General features: G+C 49.2%; 1 protein-coding gene and 1 long non-coding RNA gene across 2 annotated transcripts in view; one reads left to right on the top strand and one right to left on the bottom strand.

The window, feature by feature from the left end:
• Positions 1 to 12,804, bottom strand: part of BCOR (BCL6 corepressor) — a 199,204-nt gene extending 186,400 nt beyond the window's left edge. Inside the window, exon 1 of the mRNA XM_069761606.1 lies at positions 11,991 to 12,804. The gene's annotated coding sequence lies outside the window, so the exon portion shown is untranslated. The remainder of the gene's footprint in view (positions 1 to 11,990) is intronic.
• The window catches only part of LOC138673049 (uncharacterized), a 132,053-nt gene extending 108,282 nt beyond the window's left edge, over positions 1 to 23,771 (top strand). Inside the window, exon 4 of the long non-coding RNA XR_011319806.1 lies at positions 23,556 to 23,771. This is a non-coding gene — a long non-coding RNA (uncharacterized lncRNA). The remainder of the gene's footprint in view (positions 1 to 23,555) is intronic.
• Positions 23,772 to 24,294: the final 523 nt, after the last annotated feature.

Genomic DNA, 24,294 nt, shown 5'->3' with positions numbered 1-24,294 from the left:
GCGGTTTGTAACACGTTTTTCTGCCCCACTGACTGCTATGGTGACGGAGGCCATTTCCTAGCTACCAGCATGGACTCCATGGGATAGAAGACCTCGTTAAAGGAGAGCTCAAACGCATCAAGCGCCACAGCAAACTGCAACGAAATGCCGCCTGTGCGGCCACAGACGTGTCATGTGAACGTGTCATGTGAACGTGTCGTTGTTTTATTTTCTAGATAAAGCATTGCTGAGGGGAACACAGCACCGTACGGCGGCACACTCGGGTCCGCACCGTACGGCGGCACACTCGGGTCCGCACCGTACGGCGGCACACTCGGGTCCGCACCGTACGGCGGCACACTCGGGTCCCCACCGTACGGCGGCACACTCGGGTCCGCACCGTACGGCGGCACACTCGGGTCCGCACCGTACGGCGGCACACTCGGGTCCGCACCGTACGGCGGCACACTCGGGTCCGCACCGTACGGCGGCACACTCCGGTCCGCACCGTACGGCGGCACACTCGGGTCCGCACCGTACGGCGGCACACTCGGGTCCGCACCGTACGGCGGCACACTCGGGTCCGCACCGTACGGCGGCACACTCGGGTCCGCACCGTACGGCGGCACACTCGGGTCCGCACCGTACGGCGGCACACTCGGGTCCGCACCGTACGGCGGCACACTCGGGTCCGCACCGCCGCCGTCAGGACTCAGTAGAGCACGGCTCCATGGTGCGGACTTCGGACCATGAGCGCCGTCTCCCCAGGTCACCAAACTCCTTGTGACAGACACTGCTCGCTGCAAAAATAAAAGGCTGTGGAACTACACATCCCAGCACGCAGTACAAGCACATGCCTCCCGTGTGCCGGGCAGTGAGGGGTTAAGCAGCGTGTAATCTGCAGCCCCGCTCCGCCTAATCCCCAGCTGCTGCCGAGAGATCGCTGATTGCAGGGATACGGGACGGAGATGGCAGCGCAATCCTGCAATTAGGCAGCGGAATAGCTAATGGGCCGTGCGAGCCGCTGATCCGGAGAATACTTCCTAATTAACTCCCAGTCACCTACGTGTGACAGCGGCCGTGCACCGCGGGCCCCGCACCGGAGATTAACCCGGGGATGAAGGACAGCTGTGAGGACGTGACACGCTTCCCTGTACTCAGTGACGAGCGTGTCCTGGCAGTTATACCGCCATTTTATTACTCTGCCAGGGTGTATGTGGCGCGCACAGAATACTAATGGGCGCAGCCGGGAGATGCCGCAGGGGTTAACATCCAGCGGATGCGCTAATGTGAGTGATCCGCCCGGCGTCTCCGCAGCGTGGGAATAACCGGGGAAGCTGCCGCCGCGATCATCGCCTCCTGTACAGGAGAACACGGGAAGCGATGTCTATGGCGACGCTAGCACGAAGGCCGCGTTCACACCTTCAGTATTTACCTCAGTATAAAATCAGGAGGAAAGTATAATAGAAACCCGTCAGCACTTCTGTATTTATAATACTGAGGTAAAAAACCCGCCAAACACTGAACGTGGCTAATAGACACAGTTATAATGTCAGCGTGTATGGCGGTGTACGGGTTACTATGTTACTACGGTTCTGCTCCCATTGGTTTCCATGGGAAGTCTGCATTGTGCACGCGGCCATGTCACCGTCGCCCAGGGCCGCAGCGGTCAGCCGCACGCGCATCGCCCTGTGATTAGGGCCTTCCATGCACGGACCTGTGGCACGTACCAGTCAGCTGTGTACGTACCAGTCTGATCCGCAGGGGACGTGCTGAGAAGACCCCGCCTAAATAAAGCTACGTTCACATTTGCGTTGTGTGCTGCGTCGGCGACACAACGCATGCAAAACGCTGCGTTTTGTGACGCATGCATTCATTTTTATAGCGCAAAAAAAATGCAACAAGCAGCGTCCTCTGCGCCCTGACGCTTGCGCCCAAAAAACGCATGCGTCACAAAACGCATGTCCATGCGCCCCTTATGTTAAATATTGAGGCGCATGTGTCGCCGCGGTTGCGCCCGACGCACCGCAAATGTGAACGTAGCCTAACAGGTGGGATTACAGCCAGTACAGTCTGTGCCGCTTAGGTTATGTTCACATTCGCGTCTTTGGACGCAGCGTCGTGGACGCGACGCACGAAAGACGCATGTAAAACGCAGGCTTTTTTGACGCATGCGTTCAACCTTTTTTTATATATATATATATATATATATATATATATATATATATAGGGTCTTTTCAGTGTCTAGACACAGTCTATACACTTATCCTATTTTTTAATTAAAGAACACATGCGTCATACAACGCACAACAACGCAAGCACTTGCGTATTCTGCGTTGCCAATACACTTCAATGGGGGTTTTGACGCATCAACGACGCAAGTGCGACGCATGCGTTTTTGAAAAAAATTTGGACGCAGAAAAAAATGCAACATGTTGCGTTTGCCGCGCCCAGCCAGGTGCGCCGAAACAACGCATGCGTCGCAAAACGCATGACAACGCATGCCCATGCGTCCCCAATGTTAAAGATAGGGACGCATGCGTTGTTCTGCGTCCAAAGACACGAATGTGAACGTACCCTTAGGATTTTCCCATGAATGATTATCACCATCCACAGGATAAGATGAATGTGTGATGGTAGTGGGCCCACCCTGATAAGAGGCGGGAGCGGACACCTCCATTCCTCCTCATGTCCTAACTGAATGGCGGGGCACGGTCGCACATAATTGCTCCCACTTCATTCAGCGTCTGTGGACCCGGTAGAGCGCTCCGCTATCTCCGTCAGTCCCATAGCCATGAATGGCACCTCAGCAGTCAGGTGTGGCCACGCCGCTCCAATCGGTGGCATCCACAGTGAGCGGAGGTCCCTGAGGTGGGGCACCCAGTGATCGGGCGGGTGTTGCCTGTCCTGTAGAGAAGTGATAAATGTCTTATGAAGGAAACACAGTAGTGTGAGTAAGGGTATGTTTCCACGGTACGGACTGACAGCTTTTGGATATGGTGATTCCGGATGTGTTTATTGAACCGTGCGGAATCACCACGTCCTATACATAGAACGGTGCTATTTATCTTGTGGAGACTGAGCGTCTCCGCAAGATAATTATGAATAACTAGATGGTGGCCCGATTCTAACGCATCGGGTATTCTAGAATATATATTTATGTATGTATATAGGAGCCATGTATATAGCAGACAAATACTACTAGTATATAGCAGCCACGCAGAATATAACAGGCGACGTAGTATATAACACAGGCCACGCAGTATATAACACTGGCCATGCAGTATATAGCAGCCACTTAGTATATCACACTGCCCACGCTGTATATAGCAGTCACGTAGTATATAACACTGCCCATGCAGTATATAACAGTGGCCACGTAATATATAGCACAGCCCACGGAGTATATAACACTGCCTATGTAGTATATAGCAGCCACGCGGTATATAACACAGCCCACGTAGTATACAGCAGTGTGGGCACCATATCCCTGTTAAAAAAAAATAATTAAAATAAAAAATAGTTATATACTCACCCACCGGGATCCAGCGAAGCTCCGGCGATACGCGCGCGGCTGCCGCCATCTTCCATTTCCAGGATGCATTGCGAAATTACCCAAATGACTTAGCTGTCTCGCGAGACCGCTAAGTCTTCTGGGTAATTTTGCAATGCGTAGCCGGGAACGGAAGATGGCGGCAGGCGCGTGCGGCTCGGCGGACTACGGAGGGTGAGAATAGCAGGTTTTTAGTTTTTTAAATATTTTGAACATTAATTTTTTTTTACTATTGATGCCGCATAGGCAGCATCAATAGTAAAAAGTTGGGGACATACAGGGTTAATAGCAGCGATAACAGAGTGCGTTACCCACGGTATAACGCGGTCCGTTACCGCCGGCATTAACCCTGTGCTAGCGGTGACCGGAGGGGAGTATGCGGGCGCCGGGCACTGACTGCGGGGAGTAAGGAGCGGCCATTTTCTTCCGGACTGTGCACGTCGCTGATTGGTCGTGGCTGTTGTGCCACGACCAATCAGCGACTTGGCTTTCCATGACAGACAGAGGCCGTGACCAATGAATATCCGTGACAGACAGACAGACGGAAGTGACCCTTAGACAATTATATAGTAGACGGTCGCACTGACTAGCGGTGGCTACCGCATCCTCCACTGACCAGGACACGCAGGCTCTATACTACAGAAGGCAATACCGCCGGACTTATCCCCTGAGACACTGGCTGTGTCCACCTATATCAAAAGGTACCGTCACACTAAGCGACGCTGCAGCGATACCGACAACGATCCGGATCGCTGCAGCGTCGCTGTTTGGTCGCTGGAGAGCTGTCACACAGACAGCTCTCCAGCGACCAACGATGCCGGTAACCAGGGTAAACATCGGGTTACTAAGCGCAGAGCCGCGCTTAGTAACCCGATGTTTACCCTGGTTACCATCGTTAAAGTAAAAAAACAAACGCTACATACTTACCTACCGCTGTCTGTCCCCGGCGCTCTGCTTCTCTGCTCTGGCTGTGAGCACAGCGGCCGGAAAGCAGAGCGGTGACGTAACCTCTCTGCTTTCCGGCTGCCCGACGCTCACAGCCAGACCAGAGAAGCAGAGCGCCGAGGACAGACAGCGGTAGGTAAGTATGTAGCTTTTTGTTTTTTTACTTTAACGATGGTAACCAGGGTAAACATCGGGTTACTAAGCGCGGCCCTGCGCTTAGTTACCCGATGTTTACCCTGGTTACCAGCGAAGACATCGCTGAATCGGTGTCACACACGCCAATTCAGCGATGTCTACGGGGAGTCCAGCGACGAAATAAAGTTCTGGACTTTCTTCCCCGACCAGCGACAGCACAGCAGGGGCCTGATCGCTGCTGCGTGTCACACTGGACGATATCGCTAGCCAGGACGCTGCAACGTCACGGATCGCTAGCGATATTGTCTAGTGTGACAGTACCTTAAGACCTTAATGAAAACCCATAATCTTTCGGGTCCACTAACTTCTGTTCACGATCAAATATTGTGACTGATGAAGGTCCGGCTATAGGACCGAAACGTTTCTTCTGTTATTTACTGTGGACACCATTAAATCACTTTATCTGATTAAGTTAAGTCTGAGTGCCGAGTTTTTTGCTATTATTCATGGTATTGGAACCTACTCTGGCACCTCTCTAACGGCTGTGCACGCGTTTATTCTTATATATCCGCAAGATAACTAGACATGCTGCGGTCTAGAGAGACGCGCCGCCGCATGTGTCTGCCACCTGCGTCTTTTCATAAAATCCCATCCACTATGCTGTAACATCTGGCCGCTGCGGATTGCATTTCCTGACTGTGGAAACATACCCTAAAGGCTCCATACACATTGGACTAATGTTGGCTGAAGCTGCCGATATGTGGGGCCTCCAGACTCTCCCCCCCAACAGATGATGTTGGAGGAGAGAAGGATCTGGCACGTCAGATTTCCGACAGCCCATCCTTTTGTTCTCCGGAGAGTCTGGCAGCAGCTCTCAGAGACGCAGGAGCGCTGGCCGAGTAGGCCATTACTGTGTGTCGGAGCTGTTGGCTGAGACGGCTATCTGATGTATAGGGGCGTAAGGCTAGGACCCCGCTGTGACTCTTGGTCGCTGTGTAATTGCCACAACCTTAATGATTCCTTACGTTGGTTGCAAGACTTACAACCATATCACAGTAGTCGCTCGCAGTAGTCACAGCCTATCTGTACCCTATAAATTCCACAGTGCTCGCCTAATAGCAGTTCCACAATCCTCAGCAGCTCTGATCATCCCGCCATCATCCACACGAGAACAGTGTAGTGCTTTCTCCCCTGACCCTGTAGATCGTCCCACCAGATCCAGCTTTACCCTGTATCCTACATGCTCTTGTCTGGCATTTACCAGTGTGAGCCCGGCCTGTCAGTATTATTCTACCTCACTAATAGGATCTTTGAGGATTTCAAGCTATCGTGTTCCAGATAAACTACCACCCAGCCTGTCCTCACAGCCTGACAGGGTGATCTGTGCACTCGGCGTATGCCAGGATCCCCCCACTGATGGATGTCTCCGTATAGAGGTATGAGGCACCCAGACTCCATGGTGCAGACAAATTATACCATGGCGTGATGCACTGATAACCGGTACACTGATTATCCCAGGATCTATGTATGTGTGTTATCGGGACCCACTCGTCATTGTATGGTGGGACTGGGAGACAGCCGTCCAAGCGCTGAACTACTGAAGGTTAGTGGCGTTGGCGAGGTGGCTGCCCGTGCCGTACTAGGGGTTGTAGTATCTGTTCGCGGATCTTATTTAGTGAGGTTCACTGTATGAGAACTGTGACTATCACCCCAACATCTGCATCCAGAAATCGAGGGAGGGATGGGTTGGATCTTCAACTTGTTCAATCCTGTTATTTCCTCTCGGAGGCGTCTCTCTCCCTCCCTCTACTGAAATAACACAGACGCTCATCCGAGCAGAACGCCTGTATTTATGGGGAGTCAGGGAAAGTATACATGGGATAGCAGGGTGACGGATACGCTTAAGAACCTGACTCACCCCCAGCCCCAACCAGATCATGGGGCAGAGAAGGATCTGGTCTGTTCAATATCTGATAACTGATCCTTGTGTTTTCAGAGACATAAGAAAGTGTCATAGGAGTCTCTTAGGCTATGCGCAGACGTTGCGGATTCTCTGCGGATCCGAAGCGTTTTTTGCGGAGCAGAAACGCTGCAGATCTGCAAATAATTTACAGTACAATGTAAGGCTGCCGTCACACTAGCAGTATTTGGTCAGTATTTTACATCAGTATTTGTAAGCCAAAACCAGGAGTGGGTGATAAATCCAGAAGTGGTGCATATGTTTCTATTATACTTTTCCTCTATTTGTTCCACTCCTGGTTTTGGCTTACGAATACTGATGTAAAATACTGACCAAATACTGCTAGTGTGACAGCAGCCTAAATCAATGAGAAAAAAAAAAGCTGTGCACACTTTGCGGAAAATCCGCTGCGGAAACGCTGCGGTTGAAAAGAAGTAGCATGTCACTTCTTTTTTGTGAATCTGCAGCGTTTTTGTACCCATTCCATTATACAAAACCGCAGAGGTAAAAACCACAGCAAATCCCCAGAAAAAACACGACAAATCCGCAGGTGCGTTTTCTGCCAGGAGAGGCAGAATCCACACCAGAAATTCCTAAGCCTAATCCGCAACGTGTGCACATAGCCTAAGGCTATATTCACACTTTGCGGATTTTGCTGCGGATCCGCAGCGGATTTGACCGCTGCGGATCCGCAGCAGTTTCCCATGAGTTTACATTTCAATGTAAACCTATGGGAAACAAAAAACGCTGTGCACATGCTGCAGAAAAATCCGCGCGGAAACGCTGCGGATTACATTCCGCAGCATGTCACTTCTTTTCTGCGGATTTTCAGCTGCTCCAATAGAAAACTGCAGTTGAAAATCCGCAGAAGAAAACGCAGTAAAAACCGCGATAAATCCGCAGTGAAAACGCGCTGCGGTTTTCACTGCGGATTTTGGAATTCTGCTGCGGAAAAATCCGCAGTGGAATCTGCAAAGTGTGAACATAGCCTTACAGAGGACACAGGAGCACTTGGCCGAACGTTCCTCTGCAAGGTAGCTCAAGGGGAGGTAGATATATATTATTCATGGGGGGTGGCTCTGGGAGGTCGATGTCTATTGTGGATAGGGACTAGGGAGAGGTAGATGTATATTGTGGATGGGGGGGGCTCAGGGGAGGTAGATGGCTATTGTGGATGGGGGGGCTCGAGGGAGGTAGATGGCTATTGTGGATGGGGGGCTCGGGGGAGGTACAGGTCCTTCTCAAAAAATTAGCATATAGTGTTAAATTTCATTATTTACCATAATGTAATGATTACAATTAAACTTTCATATATTATAGATTCATTATCCACCAACTGAAATTTGTCAGGTCTTTTATTGTTTTAATACTGATGATTTTGGCATACAACTCCTGATAACCCAAAAAACCTGTCTCAATAAATTAGCATATCAAGAAAAGGTTCTCTAAACGACCTATTACCCTAATCTTCTGAATCAACTAATTAACTCTAAACACATGCAAAAGATACCTGAGGCTTTTATAAACTCCCTGCCTGGTTCATTACTCAAAACCCCCATCATGGGTAAGACTAGCGACCTGACAGATGTCAAGAAGGCCATCATTGACACCCTCAAGCAAGAGGGTAAGACCCAGAAAGAAATTTCTCAACAAATAGGCTGTTCCCAGAGTGCTGTATCAAGGCACCTCAATGGTAAGTCTGTTGGAAGGAAACAATGTGGCAGAAAACGCTGTACAACGAGAAGAGGAGACCGGACCCTGAGGAAGATTGTGGAGAAGGACCGATTCCAGACCTTGGGGAACCTGAGGAAGCAGTGGACTGAGTCTGGTGTGGAAACATCCAGAGCCACCGTGCACAGGCGTGTGCAGGAAATGGGCTACAGGTGCCGCATTCCCCAGGTAAAGCCACTTTTGAACCATAAACAGCGGCAGAGGCGCCTGACCTGGGCTACAGAGAAGCAGCACTGGACTGTTGCTAAGTGGTCCCAAGTACTTTTTTCTGATGAAAGCAAATTTTGCATGTCATTCGGAAATCAAGGTGCCAGAGTCTGGAGGAAGACTGGGGAGAAGGAAATGCCAAAATGCCTGAAGTCCAGTGTCAAGTACCCACAGTCAGTGATGGTGTGGGGTGCCATGTCAGCTGCTGGTGTTGGTCCACTGTGTTTCATCAAGGGCAGGGTCAATGCAGCTAGCTATCAGGAGATTTTGGAGCACTTCATGCTTCCATCGGCTGAAATGCTTTATGGAGATGAAGATTTCATTTTTCAGCACGACCTGGCACCTGCTCACAGTGCCAAAACCACTGGTAAATGGTTTACTGACCATGGTATTACTGTGCTCAATTGGCCTGCCAACTCTCCTGACCTGAACCCCATAGAGAATCTGTGGGATATTGTGAAGAGAAAGTTGAGAGACGCAAGACCCAACACTCTGGATGAGCTTAAGGCCGCTATTGAAGCATCCTGGGCCTCCATAACATCTCAGCAGTGTCACAGGCTGATTGCCTCCATGCCACGCCGCATTGAAGCAGTCATTTCTGCCAAAGGATTCCCGACCAAGTATTGAGTGCATAAGGCTACGTTCACATTAGCGTTGCGCGCCGGTGCGTCGGCGACGCAATGCACGACGCACAAAAAACGCGCGCAAAAAGCGCGCAAAAACGCTGCGTTTTGCGACGCGTGCGTCGTTTTTTGACGAAAATCGGACGCACGAAAAATGCAACTTGTTGCATTTTCTTGCGTCCGACGCTAGCGTCGGAAACGACGCACGTGTCGAAAAACGCCACCCAAAAAACGCACGCGTCCCCTATGTTAAACATAGGGGCGCGTCGCCGCTGCGTCGCCGACGCAACAGCAACGCACATTAGCGGAACGCTAATGTGAACGTAGCCTAACTGAACATTATTATTTGATGGTTTTTTTATTTATTAAAAAACACTTTTATTTGATTGGATGGGTGAAATATGCTAATTTATTGAGACAGGTTTTTTGGGTTATCAGGAGTTGTATGCCAAAATCATCAGTATTAAAACAATAAAAGACCTGACAAATTTCAGTTGGTGGATAATGAATCTATAATATATGAAAGTTTAATTGTAATCATTACATTATGGTAAATAATGAAATTTAACACTATATGCTAATTTTTTGAAGGACCTGTAGATGTATATTGTGAATGGGGGGCTCGAGGAAGGTAGATGGCTATGGTGGATGGGGGGCTCGGGGGAGGTAGATGGCTATTGTGGATGGGGGGTTCGGTGGGAGGTAGATGGCTATTATGGATGGGGGGTCGGGGGGAGGTAGATGGCTATTGTGGATGGGGGCTCGGAGGAGGTAGATGGCTATTGTGGATGGGGGGTTGGGGGAGGTAGATGGCTATTGCGGATGGGGGGTTGGGGGAGGTAGATGGCTATTGCGGATGGGGGGCTCGAGGGAGGTAGATGGCTATTGTGGATGGGGGCTCGGGGGAGGTAGATGACTATTGCGGATGGGGGGTTGGGGGAGGTAGATGGCTATTGTGGATGGGGGGCTTGGGGGAGGTAGATGGCTATTGTGGATGGGGGGCTTGGGGGAGGTAGATGGCTATTGTGGATGGGGGGTCTCAGGGAAGGAAAATGATGGCCATGTATGTGTGTATGGCTTTTTTGTCGCATGTGCCCATTTTGCAAACACAGGTATATGTAAATCGCCGTGTTGTCAGGGCACATGGCAGGTTGGGGTCTTTAAGATCGCCATAACTCTTAGGCTACTTTCACACTAGCGTTAACTGCAATCCGTCACAATGCGTCGTTTTGCAGAAAAAACGCATCCTGCAAAAGTGTTTGCAGGATGCGTTTTTTCTCCATTGACTAACATTACGCGACGCATTGCGACGGATTGCCACACGTCGCAACCGTCGCGCGACGGTTGCGCCGTTTTTCGGCCGACCGTCGGCCGCAAAAAACGTTCCATGTAACATTTTTTGCAGCCGACGGACCGTCTTTTCCGACCGCGCATGCGCGGCCGGAACTCCTCCCCCACCTCCCCGCACCTCACAATGGGGCAGCGGATGCGCTGAAAAGCAGCATCCGCTGCACCCGTTGTGCGGCGGAGGCAACGCTAGCGTCGGTAACCTCGGCCCGACGCACTGCGACGGGCCGGGCCCGACGCTAGTGTGAAAGAAGCCTTAGGCTGTGTGCACACGTTGCGGTTTTTGCTGTGGATCCGCAGCGGTTTTGACGCTGCGGATCCGCAGCAGTTTTCCATGCGGTGTACAGTACCATGTAACCCTATGGAAAACAAAAACCACTGTGCACACGCTGCGGAAAAAGCCGCGCGGAAACGATGCGGAAAAAAAGTAGCATGTCACTTCTTTCTGCGGATTCCGCAGCGGTTTTCAACCTGCACCAATAGGAAAGTGCAGTTGAAAACCCGCAGAGGAATCCGCAGAAGAAACTGCGTGAAAACCGCAGTGATTTTGCACTGTGGTTTTTCCAAATCCGCTGCGGCAGAATCTGCAACATGTGCACATACCCTTATTTTGATGTCTCCCATTAGGCTAGACCACCAGTGATTGATGGTTAGTAGGATCTGACCACTGCACCCCCTTCCCCTACAAGAAAGCACTAAGGCTACGTTCACATTAGCGTTCCGCTAATGTGCGTCGCTGTTGCGTCGGCGACGCGCCCCTATCTTTAACATGGGGGACCCGTGCGGTTTTTTTGGTGCGTTTTCCGACACGTGCGTCGTTTCCGACGCTAGCGTCGGACGCAAGAAAATGCAACAAGTTGCATTTTTCGTGCGTCCGATTTTCGTCAAAAAACGATGCACGCGTCGCAAAACGCAGCGTTTTTGCGTGCGTTTGCGCGCGGTTTTTTTGTGCGTCGCGTTGCCGTTGCGTCGCCGGCGCGCAACGCTAATGTGAACGTAGCCTAACAATGGGCCACATCGTTACACAGGTCCGAGGGCTCAGACAGACGGGGGCTGTGCCTGGTGCTTGTCCCATTCACAGGGTCCTAGAGGTTGAGCCCCCACGTTCGGCCATCCTGATTTATAAGCAGTGGTGAGGCTGTGGTGTGCCCGCTGCAGGCTTGTGCCCAGTCAGGGAGCATGGGGGCGCACACCACACTCACACTGCGCGACCCCCTCCCCCAATCCCGACAGGCTTCTTTATAGGGCGCGGTAATATTGCGACATGTGTGTTCTGTCATCACCACAGAAGTGCCGTATAAACAGACACGTACGACTGGTTAGACTTGTCAGTCGCTTCCTCCACATTACTGCTGGTGGGGAATGTGTGACGTGCCGCGCAGATGTCGCATGCTTCTCCGTGCGTCACTGCTGACACATGACCAGGTTATAATGGGGAGGAAGCAGCGAGCGCTGACAATGCGGGACGCGGAAATACAACGGGAGATCACGGCGGCCGCCATCATCTGACCTGTGCCCGGGGCTCCGCACACTCCCGGGAGCAGCCACGATGTCCTCCGCCAGCAGCGGCCTCCGTGCCGGACTACAGGAAGGGCGGACTACCACGTGAACTGCTCTTCGGCGCCGGCCCATGTGCCGCACTGTGGAGTCCACACTCCGGCCCTTCTCCGTCAGCTACACACGTGTGCTGCTCCTGCACTGCCGGGGATGGCGCCTCCGCCGGTACATCCTCTCCTGGACGGGCCGGGGACAGTCACAGCAGAGGAGCCGCGCACTACAATCCGCTCTGCTATCTGTACAGTGTGGCCGAGGTCACCCTGCGCCATGTGCCTCCGCAGGGACGCGACTCCGGAAAGTCGCAGCCGACAATCTCTGCCGCGGATTTTTATATGTAATAAAGCAGAAATGTGTACGAGGCTTTCAGAGTATAAACCGGTGCTGTATGGGCACCGTGGTCGTGGGTCCGCGGCCGGCATGGCGTGTGAAGGGTTATTCCCTGTAATGGGGCTTCCCGCAGTGTTAGAGATGTAACCGATCCCTGGGAGAAGTGATGGCATCGGTGGGCGCCCAGCAATCCGCCATTATCCGGCTGCTGGCACCGCACACGATCGCACGGAGACTGGTGGCCGCTGCCGGAACTGCACTGCCCGGCGCCGCCTGCACCCGCCGCTGCTGGAGGGGATAATGCCAGGCCCTACTGAGCCACCTTTACCCCAAGGGCAGGGGCACAACTCCCCGCAGAACATCACACTCAAGCCAGTGTTCGTCTACGGGGCTGTGCACGGGTCCTTATTTTTTCCTTGGACAGAGGAAACAATGGCTACCTGCCCCAGTTTGATCGAATATTCTGATCGCACGACTCTGCCATGTGTCTGAGCTTGTGGAAAACGTCAGACTGCACTCGGATGACATCAGTGTGCGGTGCGATTTTCACGGTCTTGATTCTCTCAGAGGAAATATACTGGTGTGACCCTATACCCTCAGCATGAAACTATTGCGCCACCCCATCTATATAATCGTCTAAGGGCTCCTTCCGTCCGTCTGTCACAGAAATCCCTGCTGGCTGCGACCAATCAGCAACGGGCACAGTCCGGCCGCGAATCCGCCCATTCCTACTCCCATCCAGTCAGCGCTCACACAGGGTTAATGGCTGCGTTACACCACGTTATGCCGCAGTGTAACGCAGTCACGCTGCTATTAACCTTGTGTGACCACCTTTTTACTATTGATGCTGCCTATGCAGCATCAATAGTAAATAGATCTAATGTTAAAAATAATAAAAAATCGTTATATTCTCACCTTCCGGCGCCTTTCTCGCTCCTCACGACGCTCCCCTCCATACATTGCAATGTATTCTTGGGACCGGAGCGTCGCGAGGAGGATCGCTTAATGCCTGGCCTGGATCTGGGGGCCGCCGGAAAGTGAGTATATAAGTGTACGTTCACATTAGCGTTTTGCGTGTTTGCGTCGGGCGCCGCAGCGGCGACGCATGCATCATGCGCCGCTATATTTAACATGGGGGGCACATGGACATGCATTGTGCGACGCATGCGTTTTTTTTGCCGCAAGCATTGGGCGCAGAAAACGCAACAAGTTGCATTTTTTTTGCGTCCAAATTTCGGCAAAAAAGGACGTATGCGTCGCAAAACGCAGCGTTTTAGCGTGCGTTTTGGTGCGTTTTTATTTGCGTTGCGTCGCCGACGCAGCGGCGCACAATGCAAATGTGAACGTAGCCTAACTATTATTTTAATTCTTTTTAACGGATATAGTGCCCACACTGCTATATACTGCGTGGACTGTGTTATATACTACGTGGGCTGTTCTATATTCTACGTGGCTGTGTTATATACTACGTGGGCTGTGCTATATACTACGTGGTTGTGTTATATACTACGCGGGCTGTGCTATGTACTACGTGGCTGGGCAATATACTAAGTGGCTGTGCTATATACTACGTGGACTGTTACATACTACGTGGCCTGTGTTATATACAGTCATGGCCAAAAATTTTGAGAATGACACCAAAATTATATTTTCACATGATCTGCTGCCCTCTGGTTTTCATTAGTGTTTGTCTGATGTTTATATCACATACAGAAATATAATTGCAATCATTATGAGTACCAATAGGTTATATTGGCAGTTAGAATGAGTTAATTGTTGTGAATTCTGTGGCTGAGTTCACTTCTGTGGTCACAAGTGGTATTGCAGTCTCTGGGCTTCCTCCCTCAGGTGTTTTGGTGAGCTCGTTGGCTGCCTTGCTATTTAGCTCCACCTGAGTCTGTCTTCCTTGCTCCTTGTCAATGTTCCAGTGTTGGATCTGAGCTACTGCATCTTTCCTTGGGCCTGCTGCTCTGCTAGATAAGTGCTTCTAGTTTGTTTTCTGTTTTTTTCTGTCCAGCTTGCTATTGTCTTTTGCTGGAAGCTCTGAGAAGCAGAGGGGTGCACCGCCGTGCTGTTAGTTCGGCACGGTGGGTCTTTTTGCCCCTTTGCGTGGTTTTCGTTTTAGGGTTTTTTGTAGACTGCATAGTTCTCTTTGCTATCCTCGCTCTGTCTAGAATATCGGGCCTCACTTTGCTGAATCTATTTCATTCCTACGTTTGTCTTTTCATCTTGCTAACAGTCATTATATGTGGGGGGCTGCCTATTCCTTTGGGGTATTTCTCTGAGGTAAGTCAGGCTTGTATTTCTATCTTCAGGCTAGTCAGCTCCTCAGGCAGTGCCGAGTTGCATAGGTAGTGATAGGCGCAATCCACTGCTGCTTATAGTTGTGTGAGGATAGATCAGGTACTGCAGTCTACAGAGATTCCACGTCTCAGAGCTCGTCCTATTGTTTTTGGTTATTGCCAGATCTCTGTATGTGCGCTGATTACTGCACGCTGTGTTGCCTGATTGCCAGCCATAACAGTACAAGGAGCCACACCAATGATTCCCAATAGAGGGAAAAAAGAAATCCTGACATCATTTTTTTTTCTTAGCTCTGTCTTCAGTCTTTTTTTTCCCCTAGACATTAGAGTGCTTCAGGACACAGCTGTGGACATGGATATTCAGGCTCTGTGCTCCTCAATGGATAATCTCGTTGTAAATGTACAAAAGATTCAAGATACTATTGATCAGAAATCGATGCTAGAACCAAGAATTCCGATTCCTGATTTGTTTTTTGGTGACAGAACTAAGTTCCTGAGCTTCAGAAATAATTGTAAGCTATTTTTGGCCTTGAAACCTCATTCTTCTGGTAATCCTATTCAACAGGTTTTGATTATTATTTCTTTTTTGCGCGGCGACCCACAGGACTGGGCGTTTTCTCTTGCACCAGGAGATTCTGCATTGAGTAATGTTGATGCATTTTTCCTGGCGCTCGGATTGCTTTACGATGAGCCTAATTCAGTGGATCAGGCTGAGAAAAATCTGCTGGCTTTATGCCAGGGTCAGGATGATGTAGAAGTATATTGTCAGAAATTTAGGAAATGGTCAGTACTCACTCTGTGGAATGAATCTGCACTAGCGGCTTTGTTCAGAAAGGGTCTCTCTGAAGCTCTTAAGGATGTAATGGTGGGATTTCCTATGCCTGCTGGTTTGAATGAGTCTATGTCCTTGGCCATTCAGATCGGTCGTCGCTTGCGCGAGCGTAAATCTGTGCACCATCTGGCGGTACTGCCTGAGAGTAAACCTGAGCCTATGCAGTGCGACAGGACTATGACTAAAGTAGAACGGCAAGAACACAGACGTCTGAACAGACTGTGTTTCTATTGTGGTGATTCTACTCATGCTATTTCTAATTGTCCTAAACGCACTAGGCGGTTCGATAGCTCTGCCGTTATTGGTACTGTACAGTCCAAATTCCTTTTGTCCATTACCTTAATGTGCTCTTTGTCATCGTATTCTGTCATGGCGTTTGTGGATTCAGGCGCTGCCCTGAATCTGATGGATTTGGATTATGCTAAACGTTGTGGATTTTTCTTGGAGCCTTTGCGGTGTCCTATTCCGTTGAGAGGAATTGATGCTACACCTTTGGCCAAGAATAAGCCTCAGTACTGGGCCCAGCTGACCATGTGCATGGCTCCTGCACATCAGGAAGTTATTCGCTTTCTGGTACTGCATAATTTGCATGATGTGGTCGTGTTGGGGTTGCCATGGCTACAAACCCATAATCCAGTATTGGATTGGAACTCTATGTCGGTAACCAGCTGGGGTTGTCAGGGAGTACATGGTGATGTTCCATTTTTGTCTATTTCGTCATCCATTCCTTCTGACATCCCAGAGTTCTTGTCGGACTTTCAGGATGTATTTGAAGAGTCCAAGTCTGATGCCCTACCTCCGCATAGGAATTGTGATTGTGCTATCGATTTGATTCCTGGTAGTAAATTCCCTAAGGGTCGTTTATTTAATTTGTCCGTACCTGAACACACCGCTATGCGCAGTTATGTGAAGGAGTCCCTGGAGAAGGGACATATTCGCCCATCGTCGTCACCATTGGGAGCAGGGTTCTTTTTTGTAGCCAAGAAGGATGGTTCGCTAAGACCGTGTATTGATTACCGCCTTCTTAATAAGATCACTGTTAAGTTTCAGTATCCCTTGCCATTGATTTCTGACTTGTTTGCTCGGATTAAGGGGGCTAGTTGGTTTACTAAGATTGATCTTCGTGGTGCGTATAATCTGGTGAGAATCAGGCAGGGAGCTGAATGGAAAACGGCATTTAATACGCCCGAGGGTCATTTTGAGTATCTGGTGATGCCGTTCGGACTTGCCAATGCTCCATCTGTTTTTCAGTCTTTTATGCATGACATTTTCCGTGAGTATCTGGATAAATTCTTGATTGTTTACTTGGATGACATTTTGATCTTCTCAGATGATTGGGAGTCTCATGTGAAGCAAGTCAGAATGGTTTTCCAGGTACTGCGTGCTAATTCCTTGTTCGTGAAGGGATCAAAGTGTCTCTTCGGTGTGCAGAAAGTTTCATTTTTGGGGTTCATCTTTTCCCCTTCTACTATCGAGATGGATCCGGTTAAGGTTCAGGCCATCCAGGATTGGACTCAGCCGACATCTCTAAAAAGTCTGCAGAAATTCCTGGGCTTTGCTAATTTTTATCGTCGCTTCATCTGTAATTTTTCTAGCATTGCCAGACCATTGACCGATTTGACCAAGAAGGGTGCTGATTTGGTTAATTGGTCTTCTACTGCCGTGGAAGCTTTTCAGGAGTTGAAGCGTCGTTTTTGCTGTGCCCCTGTGTTGTGTCAACCTGATGTTTCTCTTCCGTTCCAGGTCGAGGTTGATGCTTCTGAGATTGGTGCAGGGGCGGTTTTGTCACAGAGAGGTTCTGGTTGCTCAGTGTTCAAACCATGTGCTTTCTTTTCCAGGAAATTTTCTGCTGCTGAGCGTAATTATGATGTGGGCAACCGAGAGTTGCTGGCCATGAAGTGGGCATTCGAGGAGTGGCGTCATTGGCTTGAGGGTGCTAAGCATCGCGTGGTGGTATTGACTGATCATAAGAACTTGACTTATCTCGAGTCTGCCAAGCGCTTGAATCCTAGACAGGCCCGTTGGTCGTTATTTTTTGCTCGTTTTGATTTTGTGATTTCATACCTTCCGGGCTCTAAAAATGTGAAGGCGGATGCTCTGTCTAGGAGTTTTGTGCCCGACTCTCCGGGGTTATCTGAGCCGGCGAGTATCCTCAAGGAAGGAGTCATTGTGTCTGCCATCTCCCCTGATTTGCGGAGAGTGTTGCAGAAATTTCAGGCTAATAAACCTGATCGTTGTCCGGCCGAGAAACTGTTCGTCCCTGATAGGTGGACTAGTAAAGTTATCTCTGAACTTCATTGTTCGGTGCTGGCCGGTCATCCAGGAATCTTTGGTACCAGGGAGTTGGTTGCTAGATCCTTCTGGTGGCCATCTCTGTCACGGGATGTGCGTGCTTTTGTGCAGTCCTGTGGAATTTGTGCTAGGGCTAAGCCCTGCTGTTCACGTGCCAGTGGGTTGCTTTTGCCCTTGCCGGTCCCGAAGAGGCCTTGGACACATATTTCGATGGATTTCATTTCTGACCTTCCCGTTTCTCAAAAAATGTCGGTCATTTGGGTGGTCTGTGATCGCTTTTCTAAAATGGTCCATCTGGTGCCCTTGGTTAAATTGCCTTCCTCCTCTGATTTGGTGCCTTTGTTCTTCCAGCATGTGGTTCGTTTACATGGCATTCCTGAGAATATTGTTTCTGACAGAGGTTCCCAGTTTGTCTCGAGGTTCTGGCGAGCCTTTTGTGGTAGGATGGGCATTGACCTATCTTTCTCCTCGGCCTTCCATCCTCAGACTAATGGCCAGACCGAACGAACCAATCAGACCTTGGAAACATATCTGAGATGTTTTGTTTCCGCTGACCAGGATGATTGGGTGTCATTTTTGCCGTTGGCTGAGTTCGCCCTTAATAATCGGGCCAGCTCGGCTACCTTGGTCTCTCCATTTTTCTGCAATTCTGGGTTCCATCCTCGTTTCTCTTCAGGACAGGTTGAGTCTTCGGACTGTCCTGGTGTGGATTCTGTGGTGGACAGGTTGCAGCAGATCTGGACTCAGGTAGTGGACAATTTGACCTTGTCCCAGGAGAAGGCTCAGCTTTTCGCTAATCGCAGACGCCGTGTGGGACCCCGACTTCGTGTTGGGGATTTGGTTTGGTTATCTTCTCGTCATATTCCTATGAAGGTTTCCTCTCCTAAATTTAAACCTCGTTTTATTGGTCCGTATAGGATTTCTGAGATTCTCAATCCGGTGTCTTTTCGTCTGACCCTCCCAGACTCCTTTTCCATACATAATGTATTCCATAGGTCGTTGTTGAGGAGATACGTGGCACCTATGGTTCCATCTGTGGAGCCTCCTGCCCCTGTTTTGGTGGAGGGGGAATTGGAGTATATTGTGGAGAAGATTTTGGATTCTCGTGTCTCTAGACGGAAACTCCAGTATCTGGTCAAATGGAAGGGTTATGCTCAGGAAGATAATTCCTGGGTTTTTGCCTCTGATGTCCATGCCCCAGATCTTGTTCGTGCCTTTCATGTGGCTCATCCTGGTCGGCCTGGGGGTTCTGGTGAGGGTTCGGTGACCCCTCCTCAAGGGGGGGGTACTGTTGTGAATTCTGTGGCTGAGTTCACTTCTGTGGTCACAAGTGGTATTGCAGTCTCTGGGCTTCCTCCCTCAGGTGTTTTGGTGAGCTCGTTGGCTGCCTTGCTATTTAGCTCCACCTGAGTCTGTCTTCCTTGCTCCTTGTCAATGTTCCAGTGTTGGATCTGAGCTACTGCATCTTCCCTTGGGCCTGCTGCTCTGCTAGATAAGTGCTTCTAGTTTGTTTTCTGTTTTTTTCTGTCCAGCTTGCTATTGTCTTTTGCTGGAAGCTCTGAGAAGCAGAGGGGTGCACCGCCGTGCTGTTAGTTCGGCACGGTGGGTCTTTTTGCCCCTTTGCGTGGTTTTCGTTTTAGGGTTTTTTGTAGACTGCATAGTTCTCTTTGCTATCCTCGCTCTGTCTAGAATATCGGGCCTCACTTTGCTGAATCTATTTCATTCCTACGTTTGTCTTTTCATCTTGCTAACAGTCATTATATGTGGGGGGCTGCCTATTCCTTTGGGGTATTTCTCTGAGGTAAGTCAGGCTTGTATTTCTATCTTCAGGCTAGTCAGCTCCTCAGGCAGTGCCGAGTTGCATAGGTAGTTGTTAGGCGCAATCCACTGCTGCTTATAGTTGTGTGAGGATAGATCAGGTACTGCAGTCTACAGAGATTCCACGTCTCAGAGCTCGTCCTATTGTTTTTGGTTATTGCCAGATCTCTGTATGTGCGCTGATTACTGCACGCTGTGTTGCCTGATTGCCAGCCATAACAGTTAATGCAGCAAGTCAATATTTGCAGTGTTGACCCTTCTTCTTCAAGACCTCTGCAATTCTCCCTGGCATGCTCTCAATCAACTTCTGGACCAAATCCTGACTGATAGCAGTCCATTCTTGCATGATCAATGCTTGCATTTTGCCAGCATTTGTTGTTTTTTGTTTGTCCACCCGTCTCTTGATGATTGACCACAAAATGGGATTTAGATCTGGGGAGTTTCCAGGCCATGGACCCAAAATCTCTGTTCCATTAGCCATTTAGTTATCACCTTTGCTTTATGGCAAGGTGCTCCATCATGCTGGAAAAGGCATTGTTGGGCGCCAAACTGCTCTTGGACGGTTGGGAGAAGTTGCTCTTGGAGGACATTCTGGTACCATTCTTTACTCATGGCTGTGTTTTTAGGCAAGACTGTGAGTGAGCCGATTCCCTTGGCTGAGAAGCAACCCCACACATGAATGGTTTCAGGATGCTTTACAGTTGGCATGAGACAAGACTGGTGGTATCGCTCACCTCTTCTCCGAATAAGCTGTTTTCCAGATGTCCCAAACAATCGAAAAGGGGATTCATCAGAGAAAATGACTTTGCCCCAGTCCTCAGCAGTCCACTCCCTGTACCTTTTGCAGAATATCAGTCGGTCCCTGATGGTTTTTCTGGAGAGAAGTGGCTTCTTTGCTGCCCTCCTTGAAACCAGGCCTTGCTCAAAGAGTCTCCGCCTCACAGTGCGTGCAGAAGCACTCACACCAGCCTGCTGCCATTCCTGAGCAAGCTCGGCACTGCTGGTAGTCCGATCCCGCAGCTGAAACAGTTTTAAGATGCGGTCCTGGCGCTTGCTGGTCTTTCTTGGGCGCCCTGGAGCCATTTTGACAACAATGGAAGCTCTCTCCTTGAAGTTCTTGATGATGCGATAGATTGTTGACTGAGGTGCAATCTTTGTAGCTGCGATACTCTTCCCTGTTAGGCCATTTTTGTGCAGTGCAATGATGGCTGCACGTGTTTCTTTAGAGATAACCATGGTTAACTGAAGAGAAACAATGATACCAAGCACCAGCCTCCTTTTAAAGTGTCCAGTGATGTCATTCTTACTTAATCATGACTGATTGATCGCCAGCCCTGTCCTCATCAACACCCACACCTGTGTTAATGGATCAATCACTAAAACGATGTTAGCTGCTCCTTTTAAGGCGGGACTGCAATGATGTTGAAATGTGTTTTGGGGGTTAAAGTTCATTTTCTGGGCAAATATTGACTTTGCAAGTACAGTAATTGCTGTTAAGCTGATCACTCTGACATTCAGGATTATATGCAAATTGCCATTAGAAAAAATAAAGCAGTAGACTTTGGAAAAATTAATATTTGTCTCATTCTCAAAATTTTTGTCCATGACTGTACTGCGTGGGCTGTGGTATATACTAATTGGGCTGTGCTATATACTATGTGGGCTGTGCTGTATACTGCATGGGCTGTGCTATATACTGCGTGGGCTGTGCTATATACTACGTGGCTGTGTGATATGCTACGTGGCTGCGCGATATGCTACGTGGCTGTGCTATATGCTACGTGAGCTGTGCTATATGCTACGAGGGCTATGCTATATGCTACGAGGGCTGTGTTATATGCTACGAGGGTTGTGCTATATTTCTCTGCTGTATCTGTGCACCATGAATCGTGGTATATGTTAAAGAGGGGGGCTCACTGAGACTCTTTCGCCCAGGGCCCTCAAAAACCTGGAACAGGCCCTGGCTTCACTGATTGTTCGCTGGCCGGCGAACAATCAGCGACAGGCGCAATCCAGCCGCAAATTGGTGCGGGATTTGAACCACGCTTCGCTAATTGGTCACGGCCAGCCAAATCCTGTGTATAAATTGCATTATTCTGAAAACTTCATAAATAAACTACATACATATTCTAGAATACCCAATGCGTTAGAATCGGGCCACCATCAGTCTATATATATTTGTCTAAGGGGTACTTCTGTCTGTTTGTAACTTCTGTAACGGAAATCCTGGGTCGCTGATTGGTCGCGCATGGTCGGCCGCGACCAATCAGCGATATTGGGGCGGGATTTACCACTTCACTTTTTACTATTGATGCTGCCTATGCAGTATCAATAGTAAAAACATGTTAAAAATAATAACAAAAAACATTATATTCTCACCGTCCGCCGCCGTCCCCGCCAGCCTTTCCCGCTCCTCGCGACGCTCCAGTCCCAAGAATGCATTGCGGCAATGACCCGAGACCACGTGGTGGTCTCGCGAGACCGCTGCATGATCACGGGTTATTGCCGCAAGGCATTACTGGGAAAGGAGCGTTGCGACGAGCATCGGTAAAGACCTCGGCTGGATCCGGGGGCCGATGCAAGGTGAGTTTATAACTATATTTTTTATTTTCATTGTTTTTTAAACTGGGATATGGTGCACACATTGCTATATACTATGTGGGCTGTGTTATATACTGCGTGGGCTGTTTTATATATTGCGTGGGCTGTGTTATATATGTTGCTGTGCTATATACTACGTGGCTGTGTAATATACTATGTGGCTGTGTTATATACTACATGGGCTGTGTTATATACTACCTCACTGTGCTATATACTATGTGGGCTGTGCAATATACTACGTGGTTGTGCTATATACTACGTGGGCTGTGTTATACACTACCTTGCTGTGCTATATACTACGTGGGCTGTGCAATATACTACGTGGTTGTGCAATATACTACGTGGCTGTGTTATATACTACATGGGCTGTGTTATATACTACCTCACTGTGCTATATACTATGTGGCTGTGTTATATACTACGTCGCTGTGCTATATACTACGTAGGCTGTGCAATATACTACGTGGCTGTTAGAATCGGGCCACCATCTAGTTAATAGTATAAAGTAGTCTAGATTTCCACATCACTCTTATTAAAGGGAACCTGTCACCCCCAAAATCGAAGTTGAACTAAGCCCACCGGCATCAGGAGCTTATCTACAGCATTCTGTAATGCTGTAGATAAGCCCTCGATGTAACCTGAAAGATGAGAAAAAGAGGTTAGATTATACTCACCCAGTGGTGGTCTTGGTTGTGTTCTGATCCGATGGGCGGCGCAGTACTGTCCGGGGCCTCCCATTTTCTTACGATGATGGACATCCTCTTCTTGTCTTCAGGCTGCGGCTCCAGCGCAGGCGTACTTTGTTTGCCCTTTTGAGAGCAGAGCAAAGTACTGCAGTACGCAGGCGCTGGGCCTCTCTGACCTTTCCTGGCGCCTGCGCACTGCAGTAGTTTGCCCTCAACAGGGCAGACAAAGTACGCCTGTACCGCAGCGTGAACACAAGAAGAGGACGTCATTGTAAGAAGATGGGAGGCCCCAGACCGGACTGCGACGCCCATTGGACCAGAACAGAACCGCGACCGCCCCTGGATGAGTAATATAACCTCTTTTTCTCATCTTTCAGGATACATCGGGGGCTTATCTACAGCATTACAGAATGATGTAGATAAGCACCTGATGCCGGTGGTCTTAGCTCACCTTAGATTTTGGGGGTGACAGGTTCCCTTTAAGTTTTGCAGTTTCTCCTTTGGTCACTGAGCCTAATAGTGCGACCCTTGGGTGTCAGGTCCGAGCATTCCTACATGAACAGTTTCCTGGAAAGTGGATTGGTCGTCGTGGGCTAGTTGAATGGCCACCAAGGTCTCCCGATCTGACCTTAGACTTTTATCTTTGGGGTCATTTGAAGGCAATTCTCTATGCTATGAAGATACGAGATGTGCAGCATCTGAAACAACGGATACTGGAAGCCTGTGCTAGCATTTCTGCTGTGGTGTTGCAATCAGTGTGTCAAGAGTGGGAGAAGAGGGTTGCATTGACAATCCGACACAATGGACAGCGCTTTGAACACTTTTTATAAGTGGTCATAAACGTGTTAATAACTCATGAAAGAATAAAGTTATGTTAAAACCAAGCACACCATTGTTTTTCTTGTGAATATCTTAATAAGTTTGATGTGTCTCACATGATCCTCTTCCCATTGGAAAAAATAAAGTTGGATCTAAAATGGCTGACTTCAAAATGGCCGCCATAGTCACCACCCATCTTGAAAAGTTTCCCCTATCCCATATACTAATGTGCCACAAACAGGAAGTTGATATCACCAACCATTCCCATTTTATTTAGGTGTATCCATATAAATGGCCCAACCTGTACAATAACCTCAGAGCACAAATCATAGTAACACACCCTCATGATTGCAGAGAGCACCATCAGACAGTGTACAATGGATGTGAGTGAGAAGGTGTGAATTGCACGTATACACACACTCCACCACACTTTGCACAAGTGAACGTCACTAATAATTTTATTTCTATAGCGCCAACATGTTCAACAGCAATTTACAATTGAAAAGGATTAACATAGAAGCATGTTCACACTAAGTACAAATACGGCCACTTCCTGCGGAGGTGACATGCCTGATCCTT

This window comes from Ranitomeya imitator, chromosome 3 (assembly GCF_032444005.1).
Source record: "Ranitomeya imitator isolate aRanImi1 chromosome 3, aRanImi1.pri, whole genome shotgun sequence".
NCBI lineage: Eukaryota > Metazoa > Chordata > Amphibia > Anura > Dendrobatidae > Ranitomeya > Ranitomeya imitator.
The sequence above is the reverse complement of the archived record's forward strand: the minus strand, read 5'-3'. Positions and strand labels throughout refer to the sequence as shown.